Source organism: Podarcis muralis, chromosome 11 (assembly GCF_964188315.1).
Source record: "Podarcis muralis chromosome 11, rPodMur119.hap1.1, whole genome shotgun sequence".
NCBI classification, from domain to species: domain Eukaryota; kingdom Metazoa; phylum Chordata; class Lepidosauria; order Squamata; family Lacertidae; genus Podarcis; species Podarcis muralis.
In genome coordinates this window covers 22,553,003-22,575,459 of record NC_135665.1, presented here as the reverse complement: position 1 = coordinate 22,575,459, position 22,457 = coordinate 22,553,003, and the positions used below count along the sequence as shown (strand labels likewise).

At 44.3% G+C, this 22,457-nt stretch overlaps 1 pseudogene; it reads right to left on the bottom strand.

Moving 5' to 3' along the window:
* Window positions 1-15,095: 15,095 nt before the first annotated feature.
* The window catches only part of LOC144329170 (CCAAT/enhancer-binding protein alpha-like), a 181,402-nt pseudogene continuing 174,040 nt past the window's right edge, over window positions 15,096-22,457 (bottom strand).

The window sequence follows — 22,457 nt, the reverse complement described above, 5'->3', positions numbered from 1 at the left end:
TGTTGTTTGATTTTCAAGTTTCATCACACTCAGTCAGTCCGGCCTAAAGTCAGGGATGATGGGATCTGTAGATTATCTGGGAGGTCACAGGTTCTCCATCCACTGACCTGCATAATCTGAAATCCCCAGTGACTCCACTGATTCTTAGCCTTTCTCAGCTGCTTCTTGGGTTGGGTCTCACAGGTAACTTTCCTTGTGAAGGGAATGTGTGTGTCAGTTTCTGGGAATTCCATGTATATCTCAGATTCCCAGATGCAGGAGGCAAACAACAAGGGATGCCAGTATCTATCCTGCGAGTTTGCATTTGGTTGGCTACTGTTCGAGATAGAGAGCGGGAAAACCTCCCTCTGATCCTTCAGGACAATTGTCATATCCTTATACAGTGGTACCTCAGGTTAAGTACTTAATTCATTCCGGAGGTCTGTTCTTAAGCTGAAACTGTTCTTAACCTGAAGACCACTTTAGCTAATGGGGCCTCCTGCTGCTGCCGCGCCACCGGAGCCTGATTTCTGTTCTTATCCTGAAGCAAAGTTCTTAACCTGAAGCAGTATTTCTGGGTTAGTGGAGTGTGTAACCTGAAGCGTATGTAACCTGAAGCGTATGTAACCCGAGGTACCACTGCATTGTATGCAGAGTGAGTGTCTGATGGACAGGTGGATGTGGGTTGGGGAAAATGGTCACGTGGGCCAACTTAGATGCCATGACGGGCCACAGGCCAGATTGGCCACAGGCCAGAGGTTCTGCACCTCTGCCATAAAAATCCGTTTAATTTTTTTTCATGATTTGTAAAGGTTGTAGCTCACCACTGCCTGGAAACCTTTGAGATGAGGATTGAGCTGAGTGATGGTGAACCAGTATCTTCATATGTGTCTGAAACCTAAAGGAGAATTTGTAGAAATGACTGCGTTCTAATTTTTTAAAAGTTATTTTAGTCTCTCTGGACAAGCATGCCTAAAAACCTGCCATCCTCACTTGTCTGAAATGCATGGCACACATTCTCTAAGTCCACCTTTATGTGGAATTGCTATTGCTTTGAGTTTAACGAGCAGAGTTTGCTAAACATTGAAGCGCCGAGTAGCTCGATGCTGTTCCATTTGACCCACGTGTTGTCCTTTCCCCCCAGAATTTAATTTCCAAATGATCTTTAGAATTGTGGGGAAGGATGATCGGAATCAACATGTAAACATGATGGCATTTGCTGTACATTTGTATAATCAGAATTTAAAGAGCACAGCCAATGCTGTTGCTTCGCCTGCTAGACACAATCGATGAGAGGAAGAACAGATGGATTTGCTTTGCTTTGTTTTCTTGTATTTTTATCTAAATTGCGCCTTACCTTATGTGAAGGGAGGGGAGGAGAAAAGGTTGCACAGCCTACAGTCTAAAAGCTACCCCTTTCCTCTCAATAAAGTGATAAACATGAGCCAGCTGAGAGGTGAGTACAGGAAGCACGACAAGAAGAGGCAAATCCTCTGGGTGCATTTATAAGACACATGCTAAGAATAAACCTCATCCTACGCCTTGGCTAGGGGTGCTGCTTCCATCATTTCATGGCCCTGAAGGTGCCCCCCGCCAGTTTCACCTACCAACTACTTTTTCTTTAAACTAGTATAAAAGGTAAAGGGACCGCTGACCATTAGTTCCAGTCATGACCGACTCTGGGGTTGCGGTGCTCATCTCGCTTTACTGGCTGAGGGAGCTGGCGTACAGCCTCTGGGTCATGTGGCCAGCATACAGCTAAGCCGCTTCTGGCGAACCAGAGCAGCGCATGGAAATGCCGTTTACCTTCCCACCGGAGCGGTACCTATTTATCTACTTTCACTTTGACGTGCTTTCGAACTGCTAGGTTGGCAGGAGCAGGGACCGAGCAACGGGAGCTCACCCCATCACAGGGATTCGAACCGTTGACCTTCTGATCGGCAAGTCCTAGGCTCTTTGGTTTAACCCACAGCGCCACCCGCGTCCCTGCTTAAACTGGTATAAAAGATGCCAAATTTGACTAAGTGTCATCAGTTACCTTCCGCAATACTGAAGACAGGTTGAATGTTGTGTCAAGTTAATCAGCCAAATGCAACAATAGTTACGTGATTTTACAATGGCCTGTCCAGATTCTGGTTTTTCAATGTGGGGTGATATTTCATCATCTGTGTTGTCTTTGGCCAATAAACTCTATAACAGTCTTGCACATAATGCTAAGCCAAGGCAAATGCATGGGTTCCTGGAGAGAAGATCACAATCACTTTATTCTTCTTCTAGTCTTGCTGCTGTAGTGCTATGCGCTATGCCATGGTTTGGCTAAGCCCGCTGTCCAATGTGGGCAAACCATGGGCTATAAAGCCAAGAAGAAACCTTTGCTATGGATCATGGTTTGTCTGGAGTGAGACAAACCATTAGCCACGGTTCAGTAGCCAAACTGTAGCAGCAGGAGGACCAGAAGAGGAGCAAAAGTGACCACAATCTCCTTTCCAGGAACTGGCATGCTTGTGCATTTGCACTGAGCTATAGTTCGGCTTAGTGTTTTGTGCATACTGGGTCACTGTCTCAGCTAACTTGGTTTGTACACCAAACAAATTCAGAGAACATTAGTGCAATCTGAGTAATATGCAATATGTACTCTTCAGATGTTAAACTTGCTGTTTTCCTGGTTGAAATACTTTGGCTTTGCTCTGGAAGAAATCTGTGCCAGTTTTTTTTTTAAAAAAACCATCACACCCATTGTGATAAGCCACACCACTATGGAATGACCCCAAAGAACTATGGCATAGTTTCTATACATTCCCCAGATGTAGTGATGGCTACCACCTTGGATAGCTTTTAAAGAAGATGATGCAAATACATGGTAGCTAAAGCTATCAATAGCTACTAGTTATATCACTTTCATGGGACGCGGGTGGCGCTGTGGGTAAAACCTCAGCACCTAGGACTTGCTGATCACATGGTCGGCGGTTCGAATCCCCGCGGCGGGGTGCGCTCCCGCCGTTCAGTCCCAGCGCCTGCCAACCTAGCAGTTCGAAAGCACCTCCGGGTGCAAGTAGATAAATAGGGACCGCTTACCAGCGGGAAGGTAAACAGCGTTCCGTGTGCTGCGCTGGCTTGCCAGATGCAGCTTTGTCACGCTGGCCATGTGACCCGGAAGTGTCTGCGGAAAGCGCTGGCTCCCGGCCTATAGAGTGAGATGAGCGCACAACCCTAGAGTCTGTCAAGACTGGCCCGTACGGGCAGGGGTATCTTTACCTTTTATATCACTTTCAGTATCAGTATAAGCCTTGCAATATCAGTATAAGCCTCAGTACAAGAGGGCTTTCTCTATTATTTTAATAATAATAATAATAATAATAATAATAATAATAATAATAATAATGATGATGATGATGATGATGAATGGCAGAGGGCTATTGTGCTCGTGTGCTTCTCGTGGGCTTCCCAGAGGCATCTGGCTGGCCACTGTGGCAACAGAATGCTGGACCAGGTGAGATGCTCCAGCTCTTCTTCTGCTGACCTAAAGCATTCCCGCCGTGCCTGCAGTGTAACGTGTGATGCAGCTGTCTGTGACTTATGGAGATGATTTGCACAATTCTTCTCCCTTTCTTTGAGGGGAAAGGATTGAACAAATTATCTGCACATATGGCCGCACCGCACATTATTACTTTGTAAGCATCGTGTGATCGTTCAGGCCTCGCCACCGTGTCTACGGAAGAGCTATTTTAAGAGGGAATATAAGCTGGGCCATAATACTTTCAGTCAGCCACTAAGCCACATGACTACTTGCCAGATGTCTGTTGGACTTACAGCCGGCACAGACGATGTAGCATCCATCAGATGTTGTTGGACTTCAGCTCCCATGAGAACCAACCAGCACAGCTAATGGTCAGGGATGATGCTTGTGGTAGTCCTACAACTTACTAAAGGCACCACACCACCACCACTGATTTACATGGCATGTTTGAAGCCTTCTTTCAAAAACAACACCAGCCCTCACTGGTCTACGGAGAATGGACTCAAAGCTTCATGTGAAGATTGTAATTGTCCTGATAGCCTTTCATTATATGGTCGCACATTATAAATGGTAGTGAATATGTTTTCTATACAGGTTCAGCCACAAGTTCAACCCAGTTAAAATAAAAACCCATCTCCAGTTAAGATAATTCAGGTAGCAAGGGATATGAAAGACCTCTGCCTGAGACCTTGGAGACGTGTTGCTAGTCAGTGTAAATAATACTGACTCCGAAGGAAAGAAAAATAGTATGCCCTTGTGTAATGCAGCTTTCCCCTTCAATGGAGAAACAAATGCTTACTTATGTTGAACTGGGATAATGCTGAGGTAATCCAGTTTTATTCTGTGTTGTTTCCATGTATATACAAGTATTTGGCCGTGCATTCTAAATAGCAGCTAGCTCATGATGTGTTAATATTTTTCACTGACTGTTTGCAGTTCCTGCTCCGGGTCTGTTTGCACTGGCTTGGCCTCTTCTACATGCCTCCATGATAGCCATTTTGTGTTATGGCACACCCCCATAGCAGCCATTTTGTGAACGGCACCCACAGCACTTTCTCAAATTAGTGGTATGGTTCTTGGCCCAAATCGGTTGGTGACCCCTAGTTTAATGGTTGCCTGATGTGACTGCATTGGAAAAACAGATTACTATCCCATACCGTACTTATATTTTCAAGCAATTTCAGAGCCCCCCACAAAAAAGAGAGATATTTGAGCACAGTATCTTCTGCCACAGTATCTTCTGAATGTAATAATAATAATAATAATAATAATAATAATAAAATATTTATACCCTGCCCATCTGTCTGGGCCTCCCCAGCCACTCTGGGCAGCCTCCAACACACATAAAAATAATAATAAAGCATCAAACATTAATAGTAACAAACTGATCCAATATAAAAAGTCACCATAACTTTAAAATAAACAAGTTATATCAAATAAAGCAATGCTTAATAATCCATTCAAATCCAATAGTAAACAGTAAAATTAGACATCAGCAAACAGTAATTAAACAGTTTGCACTTGTCAGTTACAATAAAGAATTACTTAACTCATTCGAAAAGCAAGGTACCACTGTATTGTCTAGTACAGTGGTACCTCAAGTTACAAATGCTTCAGGTTACAAACTCTGCTAACCTGGAAGAGTTGCTTCAAGTTGAGAACTTTGCCCCAAGATGAGAATGGAAATCGTGTGCCGGTGGCGCAGCGGCAGCAAGAGGCCCCATTAGCGAAAGCACACCTCTAGTTAAGAACAGTTTCAGGTTAAGAACGGACCTCTGGAACGAATTAAGTTCGTAACTGGAGGTACCACTTAAATAGTTTTAAGGCAGTGATGTTCCTAGATGTCTATAATATTGCATAAGCTGGCTATGCTAAGAGCAACTCCCATGGAATCGGAGGTATAACTGGAGAATACCCTGAATACAAATAATCTCCTTTGCTTTCAAATATTGGATTTCTACAACACGCTACATGTCATGAGCTCTGTGGTTAGATTGTTGAAGGGCACCCAGTTGTTGGTTGGATGTACATTAACTTCAGAAAGTTGGCTTTATATCCAGCAGATAGTGTGAAGTGTTTCATGAGTAAAAATGCATTCCTGTATTTGTTGTTGTTGATAATGATGAAGCAATGTGGTTCAGCTGGATGACTGCAGATATTAAAGTCTGTACAGTGGTACCTCGGGTTACATATGCTTCAGGTTACATACGCTTCAGGTTACACACTCCGCTAACCCAGAAATAGTGCTTCAGGTTAAGAACTTTGCTTCAGGATAAGAACAGAAATTGGGCTCCGGCAGCGCAGCACCAGCAGGAGGCCCCATTAGCTAAAGTGGTGCTTCAGGTTAAGAACAGTTTCAGGTTAAGAACAGACCTCCGGAATGAATTAAGTACTTAACCCGAGGTACCACTGTAATGTGAATTCTGACTAAGGCTTTGGGTTTGTTTTCTGGCAAATTTATAAACTTCCGTGCTTGACAGTGCAAACTGTAACATCTCTACTCAGCTGTAAGCATGATAGAGTTTAATTGGACTCAGTTCTGGCTAAGCGTGCATAGGATTTCAGCTTGAATATCTTACGTTGTAACCATATCCCCATTTCTCTGAGGCTCAGCGCTGTCGGACTCAATGAGGCTTTCTTTCCTGTGTGGTGGGGAAGTCTTACCCTGAAATTCCTTAAAGAAACCCAGTCCATAGCTACCTGCCGGAAATCTTCCAATTTAAAAAGGGCTTGCATCAAGTGTCCTGGAACAAAGCATCCATAGTCGATAGGCATATTTAGAGCAGGCTTCTGATTTTTGATGCTGAGATGCTGCAGACTCCATCATCTGTCACAGTAGCTGAGTCATGACAATAAAATCTCCCCACAAAGGAAGCAATTTCAAGAGGATAAGCAGGAGCAGTTTATTATGTTCTAAGGCTCCCTTTCCTGCGCTTGTTTCTGAAGCCTAATGAGCATGCTGGCTGCAGGGTATGCCCTCATGGCCACCTGCGCTACTGTTCAAAGATTAATGGAATCAAGTGATGCAGTACAAATGCCATGACCGAACCTTATGCTTTCACTCAACACAGTGTCATTTAGCCTCGGAAAATATAAACAAGAAAGAGGAAATAGAACAACCGTGTGCAATTTCCCTCGCTACGTTTCTTTACCCTGGCTTCGTAAGAGCAGTTCAAATTCAGCCCTATATTTTACAAATCCAAAGATGTGACATTTTAATTTATTTATTTTTTTAAAAAAAGAAAGTAAAAACGATTGCATACTGAGTTTATCATGATTGGGAAATTCGCATGCAGCCATTCTTACTGTTTGGTTTTGGCAAACTGAATAGTCGCATTGGACAGCGTCCAATGTATATAAAAGCATAATAAAACATTAAACATCAAAAAAACCTCCCTATACAGGGCTGCCTTCAGATGTCTTCAAAAGGTTGTATAGTTACTTATCTCCTTGGCTCGGGAGTCGCATAACTCCATATCCCCCAACATGTCTCCGATGAAAATAGGAACTTCCTAAGGAAAAGTGGGACATTCTGGGATCAAATCAGAAACTGGGATGGCTTCTGTAATTCGGGGACTGTCCCTGGAAAATAGGGACACTTGGAAGGTCTGTCATCGGTCTGAACAACTTGCCTAAAGTGGAAGGGCTCTGTCTTTTCTCCTTCTGCCTTTTTTAAATTGCAGTTTCGGATTGTGAACCCCACCTACATTTATGTACAGTGGTGCCTCGCAAGACGAAAATAATCCGTTCCGCGAGTCTCTTTGTCTAGCGGTTTTTTCGTCTTGCGAAGCAACCCTATTAGCGGCTTAGCGGATTAGCGCTATTAGCGGTTTAGCGGCTTAGCGGCTATTAAAGGCTTAGCGGCTTAGTGGCTAAAAGGCTATTAGCGGCTTAGCGGCTTAGAAAAGGGGGGGAGCGAAAAAAATCGCAAGACTCGCAAGACGTTTTCGTCTTGCGAAGCAAGCCCATAGGGAAAATCATCTTGCGAAGCAGCTCAAAAACGGAAAACCCTTTCGTCTAGCAGGTTTTTTGTCTTGCGAGGCATTCGTCTTGCGGGGCACCACTGTATTTCACAAAAATTTATATACCGCTTGATTGTAAACAACAAGAACAAGTCTCAATGCAATTTGGCCTTACATCTGCCTGTAGACCTCTCTTGCCTCATTGGAACCTGACTTTCTGCCTGGCTCTGTCTCTCCACTTGCCTCTTGTTCAGCTCCTTTCCATGCCCAAGCAAAAACTGAACCCCAGTTGCATCCTCTCTTGGATGCAAGGGTCTGAAACCAACAACGCTTTCAATACTTGAACTGAATTCAAAGTCACATTGGCTTGTTTACATATGTGAAGTTAAATGATTTTCACATGTGCTGTGAATATTGTAGAAGGTCTCTGTGGGAAGGATGAGGCAGCCAAATCCCTTGAAATAGCTTGCATCTGAAGTATTTCCTCTAGAATTTGTGTAGGGTTGTGCTTTCATTCTCCATCCTTGCTAGCTGCTACTGAATCAATGCCCCTTTCTATGATGTTAAGCTGAAGACTCAATGCTAGATAATACATGAGTAGGTTAAAGAACCATACCCATTAACTGCCCTGGAAAAAACGAGACATCCCATTTTTTCCTGTGAGAGTACAGCACCCATTTGGGGTGCCTTGCTCTCTCGTGATTTCAGGCTGATTTTCTTGCCTCAAAAAAACAAACAAAAACAAAACAGTTGTTGGGGGTCTGCAAGCTTGTGCATCACCCCAAAACATCCGTTTGGGGGCACTGTACCTGAAAAAGCATTTTTTCTGGCTCCGCGATCTCTCGCGGATCATGTGATTCATGCAGGAATTCATACCTGGCAGGTGGTGTTCTGAATTTGGGCCACGCCATGTTGGAGGGTAAGGGACACGGGTGGCGCTGTGGGTTAAACCACAGAGCCTAGGACTTTCCGAGCCTAGGTGTTTCCGTCCTCTGCTCTGGTTTGCCAGAAGCGGCTTAGTCATGCTGGCCACATGACCCGGAACCTGTCTGCGGACAAACGCTGGCTCCCTCGGCCAATAAAGTGAGATGAGCGCCACAACCCCAGAGTCGGTCACGACTGTACCTAACGGTCAGGGGTCCCTTTACCTTTATGTTGGAGGGTATGGAGATCTATAGAACAGATAAACTTTGTATAAGATACCACACCCTGCAATAGCAGTATTGAGAAATTTCATGGGTGATTAGGTTATTTAAAATAGAATCCTATGCACATTTAAACAAACATACACTAATTTTTAATGTTGCTTACGCCTGAGCAACTGTGCACAGAAGTGAAGAATTAGAGATCATACATTACTTTAATAAAATCCAGTGATTTTCCATAAGTGTCTAATAATGAAAGTCAAAACTCCCTTGTTGTTGTCTAAATTCTGCTGATGCCTCCTTGTGAGTTTTTCCACAGGCATCACATTGGCTGCTTTGAGAACAGAATGCTGGACTATATGGGCCATTGGCTTGATCCAGTGGGCTCCTTTTTTTTTTAAAAAAAAAAAGACAAATATTTTATCAAATTTCCACAATTTTCACATAAGCGTTCTAATATATAATATTTTTTTCTTTTGTTTTGCCGACTTCCCATCCCATTTTCTGTGGTGTGTTTTTTTAATTCCACCCCCTTGCTCCACCCTAACTCCCCTCTTTTATAACCATATTACAATAATCTCTGATTCTTTCTGTTGCTCATAGTTCAAATCCTGCTCGTGAATTCATCATATCATAATATTTCTTTAAATAGTCCGAAAAAGGCCATTCTTCCATAAAGCAGTCATCCTTAAGTTCTCTTATTTTAGCTGTTAACTTTGCTGATTCAGCATAGTTCATCGCTTTACTTATCCATTCTACTTAGGTGGGAACTTATTCATCTTTCCATTTCTGTGCATAAAGAATCCTAGCTGCTGTAGTTACCTGCATGAATGACGTAACCATCTTTTTTTGGAACTTCTGTTCCTATAATCCCTAGAAGAAAACCCACTGGACTTTTCCTGTGCTGTTACGAGTTTCTAATGCTACAAGGCGGTTAAGGGGAGGAGAGGATTCATCGTACAAATATATTTAAATGTTTAATGCATTTGAGCATACTTTGTGTTCCACAGCTCTTTGTCCTTAGTTAACTTCTTTGCCCTTGGGTTGCAACAATGATTTTGAAGCAGCCAAAAGCATCTGCAAGGTTCTATGAGGCATGACAACTTCCTTCTAATTTTACTCGCTGGCTTAGCTGTTTATATGTTAGGGGTGTGAATGAATTGTCAGGGCAGGTTTGGGTGGGTGGAGTAAATCATGAGTGTGTGAAATTCATTTTTACGAATGTGTCCTGATCTTTTTCCAGGTCTGTGTCACTGTTCATCCTGTTTGGCAGTTTCACTTTACCACTCAGCACTGTATCCTAATGGCTAATCACTGCTTCCCATGCATGTTTATTGACCTTTACAGCCTTTTTTGCCTCTTGGCAGATTTTGGTTCAGAACAAGCTGTGAGGACATGCTTACAGTTTTTTTTTAAAAAAATAATTCAGTTCCCACAACATAACAATAAAAAGAAAACATCAGCATGATAATCTTACATAATCCACAATTCAATTAGAACAGACAGTCCTGGAAAAATTCAGACCAACTACCTTCGCATTAAAGAACGGAAACAGATTGATTTGGTTTTACTTATGATCATATCCACATTTGGTCACAGCAGTGCTGTGAATTAGAAATGGACAAATTTGGTGTGGTTTGGTCTTTCACGTTTAATTTCTTTTAGTTTTTTGTTTTTCCAGTCTTACATTCAGGCTGCCACATTTCAACATCAGTTGGCATTTTAAAGAAAACCCTCACAAAAATCCACCATCATTTTGCCTAATATACACACAATGCGTTCTTATGTGCAATTTCATCCAGAATCTCCATCTCTACACATTTTCTGGTTGGAGAACTGCATCAGTAAATTCAGAGGATCATGGATTTTGAAGGGTACTCATGCTTTGTCTTTTGTATTATCTCAGGAAGCGCAAATTAGATAGATTCGCATTAAAGCACGACCCACACAGAATTTCTCTTGCATTCCTAGTGTGAGGTACATTAGGCTAAGACTGAGAAAGTGTCTTGCCTAAAGCCAAAGAGGGAGCTTTGTGGCTGATAAGGAATTCGAACACAGGTAAGCACAGCAAAAACCCATTAGCATTTCCCTGAAATATTCGCTCCCCTTTCGTAATTTTCAGGTGCAATGTCTTTTCTCATAAATGTATGGAGAACGGTTGGAAAAGATACAGGAGAAATTTTCTGCACATCACTGGTTTATTAAGCATTACTAATGACTACAGCATTCCAGAGTCAGGGATGTATATCACCATTTTTTCACCACTGAGAGACACCAATATATGAATCTGGTTTAGCACACAGGCTTACTAAGCCTGAGCTAATCACCAGTTTTCTTGTGCTTCTTTAAATTTTTCTTGCCTGTTTCCTGCCTTACTCTATTCTTTATGTTTGCACTTGTAAATGTAGCTAGATAACCACCCTAAAGGCACAATCCCATCATAGACACAAACATAAATAATTCCCTGCTGCCATAATGTGTCAGTCTGTTACTTGTTCTCCAATAAACCTCTTCTGGCACCCCCTGGAAACTCAGGTGATGTCCCTGTTGATACACTTTCAGAGACCTTTTTGTGTAAACACAAACCGCAAGCACCTGAAATCATTAATCAAGTTGTGAATAAGCTGGGAGAACAAAACAAAAAAGCCTGGAAATCAGCTAATGAACATCAGTTTCATTCAATGCACGAGAATATCGAAAAAGCACTTAAAGACTCACAGTGTGTCAAAACAATGACAAAACAAACCTTTGAATACTTTTACACAGGCTCCTTTTCAATAGCGGGAGATGCATTGTTAATGGCTACGATCTATTGAACAATTTTCAGGCTGAGGGAAAGAATTCTTTTTCGAGCAGCCCATTTAACAAAGCAAATATTTGGTCTCTGACCTAATTGCCATGAGAGGGGGCATTTCCAGTGTTGAGAAAGGAGGTTTTAAGAACAAGCAAGGGCAGAGAGTAAGTTACCTTGATGTTTTGCAATTTTCACGTAGTCCAATGTGAAAGATAAACATATTTCTTGAGGCAAGCCAAGTCTAAGCTTCTCTTTTAAAGAGGAGAGGATCAATGCAATAAACTGACCCAGGGAAAATAAAAATAGAAAATGGGCATTGGGATCCTACGGTCATGCTACGCTGCATTTCTGGGCTGGTTGATTCTGCTCTTGTCACAGAGCCATCTGTTTTGCACTCCAGGAAAGCAGAGGAGCTCTGCTGGAAGAAACAGTGGCAACCACACAGAGGAACAGCTGTTCCTTCTACCAGTGACAGCTGCTCCTCGGGCCACACTTGTGGTGTGCATGGGAGGGGGTGGGGAACATTGTTGCCTTTTATTGCCAGTATGAGTAGCCCGGACAAATGTAGAAATGGCAATGAATAATTGGTAGCAGCTGCAGCAATCTCATTAGGACTTAGTCAGTGAGTACAAGTAAGGAAGAGTGTCATCATCTAAGCACTTTCCCACCCTGCATGCCTTAGCCTTCTTCCCCACTCAACCATTGTCATTGTCATTGATGACTGCGTTTGGAATTTAGTCTGCGGGGGCTGAGACTGTGGTTGTTGCAATGATACAATATTCACCCATTGGTTGCAGGGAGCTGCTCTGAACCCTGTTTCCCCCACTGCCATGTACCCCAGCTGTGATCCAGCAAAGAGATAAGCAGTGGAGTACCTGGCATTCACCAACATGGCTTGGTGTCCCTTGATATTCACTAATGGGACTCACCTGCACTGGTGGTGGTTTGTAACCAACCATGCACCATTTCCTGAAATCTACAGCCGTATCCCAGGGGATACCTGGGCAGGCCGCAGGAGAAACTGGGTGTTCAACCTGGAATGTTTTGCAAATCATGGATTATTTTACTTTTTGTGGACTGGCAGGATGCAGGCGAGTGGTGGGAGGCACCAACTGAAAAAGAAGGCTCAGTGCCAGGGGATTGGTGGTGGGACGATGATGCATGGCCAGAGAGAAAAGATAGGGAGGAAGGGGTGTTGGAAACTGAAGTTTTAAGAGGGTTTAGTGAGCAGAAAGAAGCTGTGTCTAGGGTTGCCATATTTCAAACAGTGAAAATCTGTTGAGCTTTTTTCTTTTTCTTTTCAAAATCACACCAAAAAAAAAAAAAAAAAAATGCTGTTTTTGAGCTGCTTTTTATGGAAAGACAGCAAAAACAGCAGTGCCGACATGGGTTGCCATACGTCCGGACAGCTGGATTCTGGATATGTCCTGGAAATCCCTAGCTGTGTCAGAGATCAGTACGGAACCAAAGACAGAAGAGGAGGGGCACCAAGAGGCAGAGATGAGTCAGGCTAGTCAGGAAGTCAGGCTGTTTCCCCCTCCTGCTGCAACCAGCTCCCCCCCCCCCCCCGGTCTCCCAGAACCTGGAGCGGCATGAAAAGGTAGGAGCAAAGACAGGCAAGACGATGGAGCCTCAGATTGTTTGGGGAGGAGGAGACTTAAGGAGTTGCGGAGAGGCAGGGACCTTCCATCCCTTCAGCTGCCTCAAAGGAGCAAAATCTACTGGGAAGAGTTGCTGTGCTCTCTAGGCCTGACCTCCTGAGCTGCCTTGTTTCTTTGAATAAAGAGTTATGTTCACTGACACCATGTGAGTTATTGCCAACCTGTTCCTGGCACCCGCCCCTGACACTACTGCTGAGCCACGACAATTCTCTAAATCAGAGGTTGGCAAGGTTCACCTCACCTGGGCCAGTTCACTCCCACTGAGATCGCTCCATGGGCCAGATTGCGTCTGTTCCGCGCTGTGCCAGTTTAGCGCAGCGCGTGGGGACTTGTCAAGCGAGCGGCTTGGTTTGGGGGTGGCCCATGGGCCACAGGTTGCTGACCCCTGCTCTAAATGCAGCATGTGATGCAACAATGCACCATCTATGTGCATCATGCACCAACATTACAATCTGAGAGAGAGCTCATAAAAATGAAGTCAGTTGCAAAGTGAACCCAACAACTTCACCAGTCACTAATAGATATTGGGTATATCTAGTGACTGGCAACAGGAAAAAAATATGCAAAACGGAAAACAGATGTTTAACAAAGCCACAGGACGTTTCATTGGCAGTTTTTATATATACGCATGACAATGAAGGCATACAGTATATAATTCTTAAAGGGCAACTATGCTTAAAGCTTGGTGATGACATGTTAATAGCGTAAGCAGCAGAAGTCTGAAGACAAAAAGATTCCTTGTAGGAGCAAATGTCTGCCACGAAGACGGAGAAGTACACAAACGGCTATGCCTTTTGTCAGGATAAATAGAAGGGCCCACACAGCTGGCTTTACAAGCTCGTAAGTCGCTTCAGAATTGTGCGGTCTTGTTTACAGAACATTTCAAAGATGTAAAACACCCTCTAAATGCTTTGTGAATCATGATCCATGAGCTTGTGGTTTTCCTAGATCTGCTTCTTAATTAATTGTGTGTGTTTTGCAAGGTCCTCATCTCTGTTTACCGAGTCAAAAGGGAAGAACCAATTGTTCTTTTTTGAAGTGATCTGGTGACAGCTCTTTATTTCTGGTCAATTCCTTCCTCCAAATAGAAGCGGTAGCTTGTAGTCAGCAACGTTTGAGTTCTTGTTCAGCACATATAAAGGCTGATTGGCATTTCCAGACAATGCCCTTCTAACACTAAAGTTTCAATCCTATAGCCGCTTACTTGGGAGTAAGTCCCAATCAGGGTCGCCATATTTCAAAAAGTAAAAATCCGGACGGAGTTGCTGAGCTTCCTTTTTAAGCCAAAGTTGTTGGGGGGCTGTCTCCCTCTCTAAGGCGCCAAGTAAGGGGCAGACTTTCTCACGTGGCCCCATTGTTTGCCCTGGCATCTACTTGTGGGTGAAAAGGGCTCTGTAACATTTGCCCTCCTAGGTGTGTGACATCATACTGGGTTCATAAGGAAAGGGTTAACTAATTGTAAAATGACTAACCAATGGGAACCCAATGGGCAGAGTTAACTGTCTATAAGGTTTAAGCACAGAGGTGTTTTTTTTGAGAGAGAGAGTTAGAGTTAGGGTGGTTGAGAAGACAGTCTGGAGTTAGAAGAGACAGAGAAGATAAGTCTGTGGGTTGGGCTAGTCTGGTGTGAGAGAGTGAGAGAATTTGTTAAGAGGAGTCAGTCAAACAGTTGAGATAATCAGTCAGAAGGTATTAGGAAGGTATAGGCCGGTAAAGAAACTAGAGTTAAGATACTGACAGGAATATTATCTGAGAAACCATAAACTTGTTAATGTTTGTAAAATAAACTTTTTTTTTTTTTGGTTCACTTTTAACAACTGTCTGGACCCAGTGTTTTACCAGAGAGTAACGGGTTGGTGGCAGTGGGGAAACGATCACAGTGGTGGCACAGGGATCAATAGACCGTTAAATGTCTGGGGACCCTGTGTGATGGCCACAGGCTCCCACCATAGTCTGCACACCAGAGCTTCCCCAGGCGCCCTCATTGCTGGCAAGAAACAGAGAGAGGGTGGAGAGGCCGCAAATGAGTGGCCCAACTTAGTGGCGACTCAGGCAGGAGTCCGGCTCTGTCAGGGGGCACACTCGGGCACAGCTGCCCATGGCCTTAATGAGCCAGCTCTTGGGCCGCTGGCAGAAGATGCCATGCAGGTCCTCTAGCTCTTTGCTGAGCTGCTCAACACGCTTGTGGAGCCTCTTATTGTTACTGTTCAGCTCCAGCACCTTCTGCCGCGTCTTGGTGTTGTGCTGCTTGGCCTTGCTGTGGCAATGTTGTTGCACTTTCAGTGCATGTGGCACTCAGCAGCTTCTGGGACTTGCCCGGTGATGCGGCCCTGCCGCCGACCACCACATGGAGCCGGTGTGCGTGGTGCGGGTGGTGGGCATCGCCATGAAGGCTGGGGAGTGGCATGGGCTGCCTGCCGGGCTGCAAATGAACCATCATCTGGGTGCAGTGTGCCACCTAGTACTGGAGGTGGCTGCAGTTGGGTCTGGCTGGCAGCGAGTAAAGGGTGGCCAGCACCGCCGCCTCATCGGACTCCTGCTTTTTGAGCAGTGGACGCAGGCCGGGCAGTGGTGGGCCTCCGGCCAGGCGCTCATAGGCCATGCTGGCCTCCAGTTTGTCCGTGTAGTTGTACAGCGGGCCGCTGGTCTGCGGGAAGTCAGCACCCAGCATCCTGGCCCCGACGCAGTACTCCAGGCTGGCCTTGGCCTTGCACTCCTGCTAAAGCATTCAGGCTGATGGAGGCACTCAGATTGATGGAGTTCTTGTGCTCGCATATGTTGGGTAGCTCCAAGGCCAGGTAGCTGTTGTTGAGGTTTTCTTGGGAAAAGCTCCGGGGGGGGGGGGTGAGTTTTGAAGCTTTTAAAAGGATTTTTTACCAGAAAATTGGCTATGTTGCCATACGCCTGGGTCCCCCCCCCCCGACATTTTAGTGATTTCTGGAAATTCCAGCTGGACACCATTTCCGGCATCGGAATCCCGGACATGGGGCAGCCCTAGTCCAAATGAATGCAGCAAGGCTTATTTCTGAGTAAACAGATAGGCTTGCACTGTTCTGATCTTATTTTCCTTGGCGAGAATCACGAAAATGGTTATTTTGGAATACATGTGTAGAAATAAATACACAGGGGAATGATTGGCAAGCCATATTGGTTGGTTCAGTGCTTTGGTGTCTGTAGGCTTCCATAACTTAGTCCAATACTTTCCCCAGATGCAATTTTAAACTTCCAGGAAAAACAAAGGAGGAAAACTGTGAGCTGCCTACAGATAACTTGGAGCAAATGTTTGTGTCTTTTGATGCCCATTTACTAGTCTTCTGCCTTCCCACAGTGCCATACCAGAATTCAGAATACGTTTCTTCTGTCTGGGGGCATCTCATATGAAATCCCAGTGAAACAGCTTGGGAACCTGTACTTTCCTTCCTATGAGAATGTCTCCAGCTCCATCAAACCAGAAAATGTAGCTAAATATGTAATCATACCCTACAAAATGCAGCAGGGCTTACTCTTGAGTAGGCATGCATAGGATTTCTCTGGGCAGAGGTACACCATACATTTAAAGCACATAGCTTCCCCAAAGATTCATGGGAACTGTAGTTTTCCCCTCACAGAGCTACAGTTCCCTAACCAAACTGCAGTTCCCAAGATCCTTTAGATGTCATGTGCTTTAACTGTGCATTTAGTGTTTTTTTAAAAAAATGCATGCTGGGGATTTCTTCAGAGAGTTGGCTCCGTGCTTGACCCTGTAACCTGCTCACTCGTGTTACATCCATGACAAAAGCTAAATCAACGCAGTCTTCCAAATGCTGAAATATAGATTACTGTCGAGTTCCTTGTAGCTGCAATCATGCTGGGATTCCACATTGTGTTATTGCTTTGACTGCAAAAGGCAGTATGTAACTGAAATTTGTTCCCTCGGAAGATAGTAAAGGTAAAAGCAAAATTCCATTCCTTCTTTGAGGAGGGGATAGCTTTTGCTACTCAAAACCACTTACGCTATCCCCTTTGGGGTTCAACGTACGCCAGGAGTTTTCTCCACTTTCTCTGCACTAGCCAGGATGGAGCTGCTGATGGGAAATTTATGGTTTGGAAAGAAATGGATGAAGAACATGGAGAGTTTGGCTGCGGTTCAGCTTACATTTCTGAACGGATAGGGGAGGCAGAATCACCGACTCGCATGAAAATAAAATAAAATATTAAGCTTCTCGGAGACTAATTATATCCCCCAAGATTCTATAAGTGAGTGATTCAGGAATTTTACACAATTGTGCTCCAATGAAATGTGATCGTTAAAAATGTAGATGCTCGAAATAACCAAACGTATCCAGATGTGCTTGTTCCTAAAGTTTCCAGTGTTCCCGAGGATGGGGCTCCAGGAACTTGAAAACAAAGGGAGCTGCTCATATTGCATAACACACACTTAGAATATTTGTCTTAAGGAAGAAAAAATGAAAGTGTGGCTGCCTTAATACTATCTGGCTTCAGTGTGCTCCTACAAGTGGTGAATGTAAGAAGATCCTACTGGATCAGGCAAATGACCCATCTAGTCCAGCATCTGTTCTCGCAGGAAACAACCAGATATCTGTGATTGGCCTGCAAGCAGGACCTGAATGCAACATCTCCTCTGGTTTCCAGAAACTGGTAGGCAGTTCATAGCCATTGTAGCCAGTAAAAGGTAAAAGGTAGAGAACCCCTGGATGGTTAAGTCCAGTCAAAGGCGACTATGGAGTAGCAGTGCTCATCTCACTTTCAGGCCTAGGGAGCTGGCGTTTGTCTGCAGACAGCTTTCTGGATCATGTGGCCAGCATGACTAAACCGCTTCTGGCACAATGGGATACCATAACAGAAACCAGAGTGCATGGAAACACTGTTTACCTTCCCACCACAGCAGTACCTATTTATCTATTTGCACTGGTTGGCTTTCAAACTGCTAGGTTGGCAGGAGCTGGGACAGAGCAATGGGAGCTCATGCCATCATGGGGATTTGAACCGCCGACCTTCTGATCATCAAACCCAAGAGTCTCAGTGGTTTAGACCACAGCGCCACCTGTGTCCCTTACCTTACCTTAGTGGCTAGTAGCCATTGGTAGCCTTAACCTCAATGAATTTGCCCAACCCAAACCATTGAAGTTGGCAGCCATCACTGTCTCATGTGGGACCAAGTTCCATGGCTTGACTGTGCTCTGCATGAAGAAGTACTTTCTTTTATCCATCCTGATAAACATTCAGCTTCACTGGATAGCCACAACTTCTATTGTTATGAGAGAGGGAGAATTCCACTCCCCCAACTTTCTCTATGATTTTACAAACTTCTATTATGTCACCTCTTACTTTTCAAATGCTGCAGCCTTTCCTTGTAGGCAAATTGTTCCATTCCCTTGATCATTTTAGTGTGTGAAATCATGTGCACATGATGCTACCCATAATCCATAGGTATCCTGTAGCTTCTGGAGAAATGCTCTTGTTTGATGCATATTTTTCTCAAACTAGCTTCCATCTGATTTGAAAATGGAAACCACAGGTAAGCTGAAGTGTCCACATCTCAGGGAGCCACTGAGCATGTGCAGATGACAACTTCCGTGAAGTTTGGCATTGGGAAACAAATTAGGTTACGGCCATCAGTTAAGTACATCCGCACCTGCTCTTTGGTCTGTACAGCAATGTATAAATGCGACTTGAAATGCAGTGGAGGGCAATGGCCTCACTGTGTTTGAAGCAGCTATTGTGTACATATGCTAGGAGAAATTTCCTAATGCTAGGAGCTGTTTAGCAGTGGAAGGTGGCGGACTCTCTTTAGATGGAAGTATCTAAGCAGAGCATGGATGGCCAGCTGTATTCTGCAGTGTAGATCCTGCATTAAGCAAAGGGTGAAAAAGAAGAAGAAGAGTTTGGATTTGATATCCTGCTTTATCACTACCCTAAGGAGTCTCAAAGCGGCTAACATTCTCCTTTCCCTTCCTCCCCCACAACAAACACTCTGTGAGGTGAGTGGGGCTGAGAGACTTCAAAGAAGTGTGACTGGCCCAAGGTCACCCAGCAGCTGCATGTGGAGGAGCGGAGACGCGAACCCGGTTCACCAGATTACAAGACTACTGCTCTTAACCACTTACACCACACTGGCTCTCTTAATACCCCAACTCTAACATTTCATGATTCTAGTAGAACTTGTTCATGGCATAACAATGCAATGTTCTGTGTTTCCCCATCCCTAGCCAAAGACAGCCAATGACACAGAACATCCTAATATCAAAGCTACTAGGTGTATGGCTGGCAAGAGGGAATTGAATGCAACTTTCGGCGGCAGCCACATATTTAGGGTTAAATTTGCTTGGTTTTACAGTAATTTTGCAGGGAAAGCAAATACAGGAATATAGAAGTAGAAACACTGGCTTCAATTCATAAATAAATTACTCCAGAGTAGCCTCTCTAAAATCGATGGAGGTTGCTCTAGAGAGATGCAGTCTATGGGCTGGAGCTTAATTAATCAGCCAAAATCTGTGTTGCAATTTGCGTGGCCTAATGAATTCAGTGTATAACTTCAATTAGCCCTGTTTTTTGACAAAGCAAATTGAATAAATCATCCTACCTGAACTAATCAAACTAATCAAAGTCAGAAATAAATACAGCCACAGAGAGCTGAAACAAGTGGCCTACAAGATACGGGGCACACTAGGGAACAGGACATTTTATTGCATGGAAAGAGAGATTTATATGTGAGTTTCAAATTTGAAGCTGACCCCAGGCTTCATCCAGCATTGGAAAAGAAGCGGCCTGGATGCTCTGAGTTTTTAAATTGTCCTGGCATATGCCCCACATAGAAATCAGAATAGATTTTGGATGCGGTTCAGTATCTCATTATGCTCAATCAAATTAACAACAATGTTATTAGGATCTGGCAAAATGAAGTGTGACACCAGAGCAAGGCAATGCCTTCTCGAAAGACAATGTAATTTATGAAGGGAAAGGAGTGAGTTTGTCTCCCATTGCTTCCAATTATTACAAAACAAAGACGGCTGCTATCTCATAGGAAGAACTGGTGAACTCACAGAAAGCTGGAGAGTTAGACTGTGATTCAAACCCCAACTTACACATCAAACTCACTGGTGGACCTGAAGCCAGTCACATTATCTCAGTTTAACTCCAGTGTGGCAAACCTTGGGGCCTTCAGTTGTTGCTGAACTACAATTCCCATAATTCCTGGTCACTGGCCATGATTGCTAGGGAAGATGGAAGCTGTAGGACAAAAAGCTCCCACCTCATCTTATCCTTCCATCCCAACTGCCCTGGTACCCCCAGAAACCACCGCATACCTTTCAAATGTTGATAGGTTCTGTGGTGTGAGCAACAGCACTGGAGAAATGAAAGTTGTTTCCTTCCTTCCCTTTCTCTGGTGCTCCATAGTTCTCCTCCCCATCTTATCCTCACAACAACCCTGTGAAGGTAGGAGAGTGATTGACAGCCCAAGGCCACCCAGTGAGCTTCATGGATGAGAAAAGATTTGAACCCTGGTCATCCAGTTCCTAGCTCAAGAGTCTAACCACCACACCACATTGGCTTTAATATATTTAATTAGTCAAACTGAAGCAAGTTTTGGAGAATTTGGCCCTACTCAGCCTTCCTGGACACACTGTCAAACTAAGTAACCCCGCTTCCTTTATTTTAGTTTTAGAGTTGATAAAAGAAGAAGAAGAAGAAATGAAATGAAACACATGGATTTTCCATAAAGGTGGTTGAGGACATCAGCTGGGTGACTGCTGAATTACAAACTGTGCTTAATAAAGTTTTGCACGTGATGAGTGACATTTCATGACAGTTTTGTCTATTAAGTGAGCAGGCCTAACATTACACCATGTTATGTTACGCTAACTCTGGAAAGAATATTTAGAGTGGACTGCATTTCACATTAGCAGATGAAGAGGCAGAGGGGGGGGGGAATAACAAGCCATGACTGACACAATCCTTCAGGCAAGGTGATTAAAAGCTACAGCAGAATGAAAGAGCTGGCACCCAGCACAAATAACAGGCCTCTCATCCTCACTTCGCGGCAATTGTCAGAGGGCTAATTTTCATCACAGTCCCCTGCTCTTCAGTGGGGTCCCGAAGCTGATTTGTAGACTTGAGAATGTTTCCAAGAGCTGAGAAAGAAAGAAAAGGGATAAATAAAATGCTAGCATGTCACTGATTCCTGAAGTGATTTCCTACCTACCTTGTCCATACTCCTAAGAGGATAGTTGGAGACAAAGGCAGACTGGCTTTTCTGGTGCCGGTTGCTATGCTGGGCTGGTGGAAGAAAGCTGAACGTGCTTCTTTGAACAGCTCTTCATTCGGGTCAGAACAGCCTGCTCCAACTGGCAGCTCTTATCCCTGCTATCTAGAATTATTGACTCACAAAGGTCTTGTTTTCACTCAGATGGAAAACGTTTATGTTTCTGAGCTTGTTTAATATTTTCTCTCCTGTTACAATAATTGCGTATTCAGACCCAGAAACCTCCCCCCTAAATAAATTCACACTTGACTCAATTTTTTGGTTTGGTTTTTGGCAGAATTTAGGCCACAACTTTATTGATTACAGAAAGTGACTGGTTGCATAGACTCTGGTTCGACTAGCTCCTTGCCATGCAGGTAGCGCTGACCCAGGGCACCAGCATAGGTCAGCCAAGGGTGAACACCTGGATAAGCGGAAAGCCGGGCACAGGCCAACTCCACCACCCAAATGTCCCCCTGGACTCAGGCACGGGCACAACACCCTCACAAGGGTTGACCAAACCATCAAGTACCTGGATTCCTTTAACGGAATACCCTTCACATAGGGATGACGAGAGCGTTCTCCCATCCCTATCACCTGCACCAGAGCCTATCCACAACCTTACAAGTTGTGATGATTTGCTACATGGCAGGCGAAACCCAAATGGCAATAGCCAATCAGCCAAATAGGGAAAATTCCTGCTGTGCTCCAACAACAGACGACACACGACAGCATAGCAAGGTCAAGCGCAACAAGCCCTAAAAGCAGGAAGAGGTGGGTGGGTGTTCCAAATGCATGTGCCAAAAGAGGAAGCTCTGGATCAGGTGCATGGGCATAAATAGGTCCCTTGAAGTGTTTTGACTGCGCCCCATTGGCCAGATTGCACCCAGCTTCGAGGGACATACCAATCAGGTGTTGTGGCTTACCAATTGAACCCATCCACAACACAAGGTGTTGGTTGTCCAGGTCTCACCACAATTCGTGCCCAATTGGAGGACCCAATTGACTAAAGCAGCTCACAGTAAAGAGAGAATGTGTGGCCTTGCAACAAAATGTTGCAGTGTGTTGTGCTTCTGTTTAGGGAACTAGACAGCCAGCCATGATCCCTTCTAAGGATACACTATTCCATTCCTGCTCCCTTCTGTTTTTCCTTCACC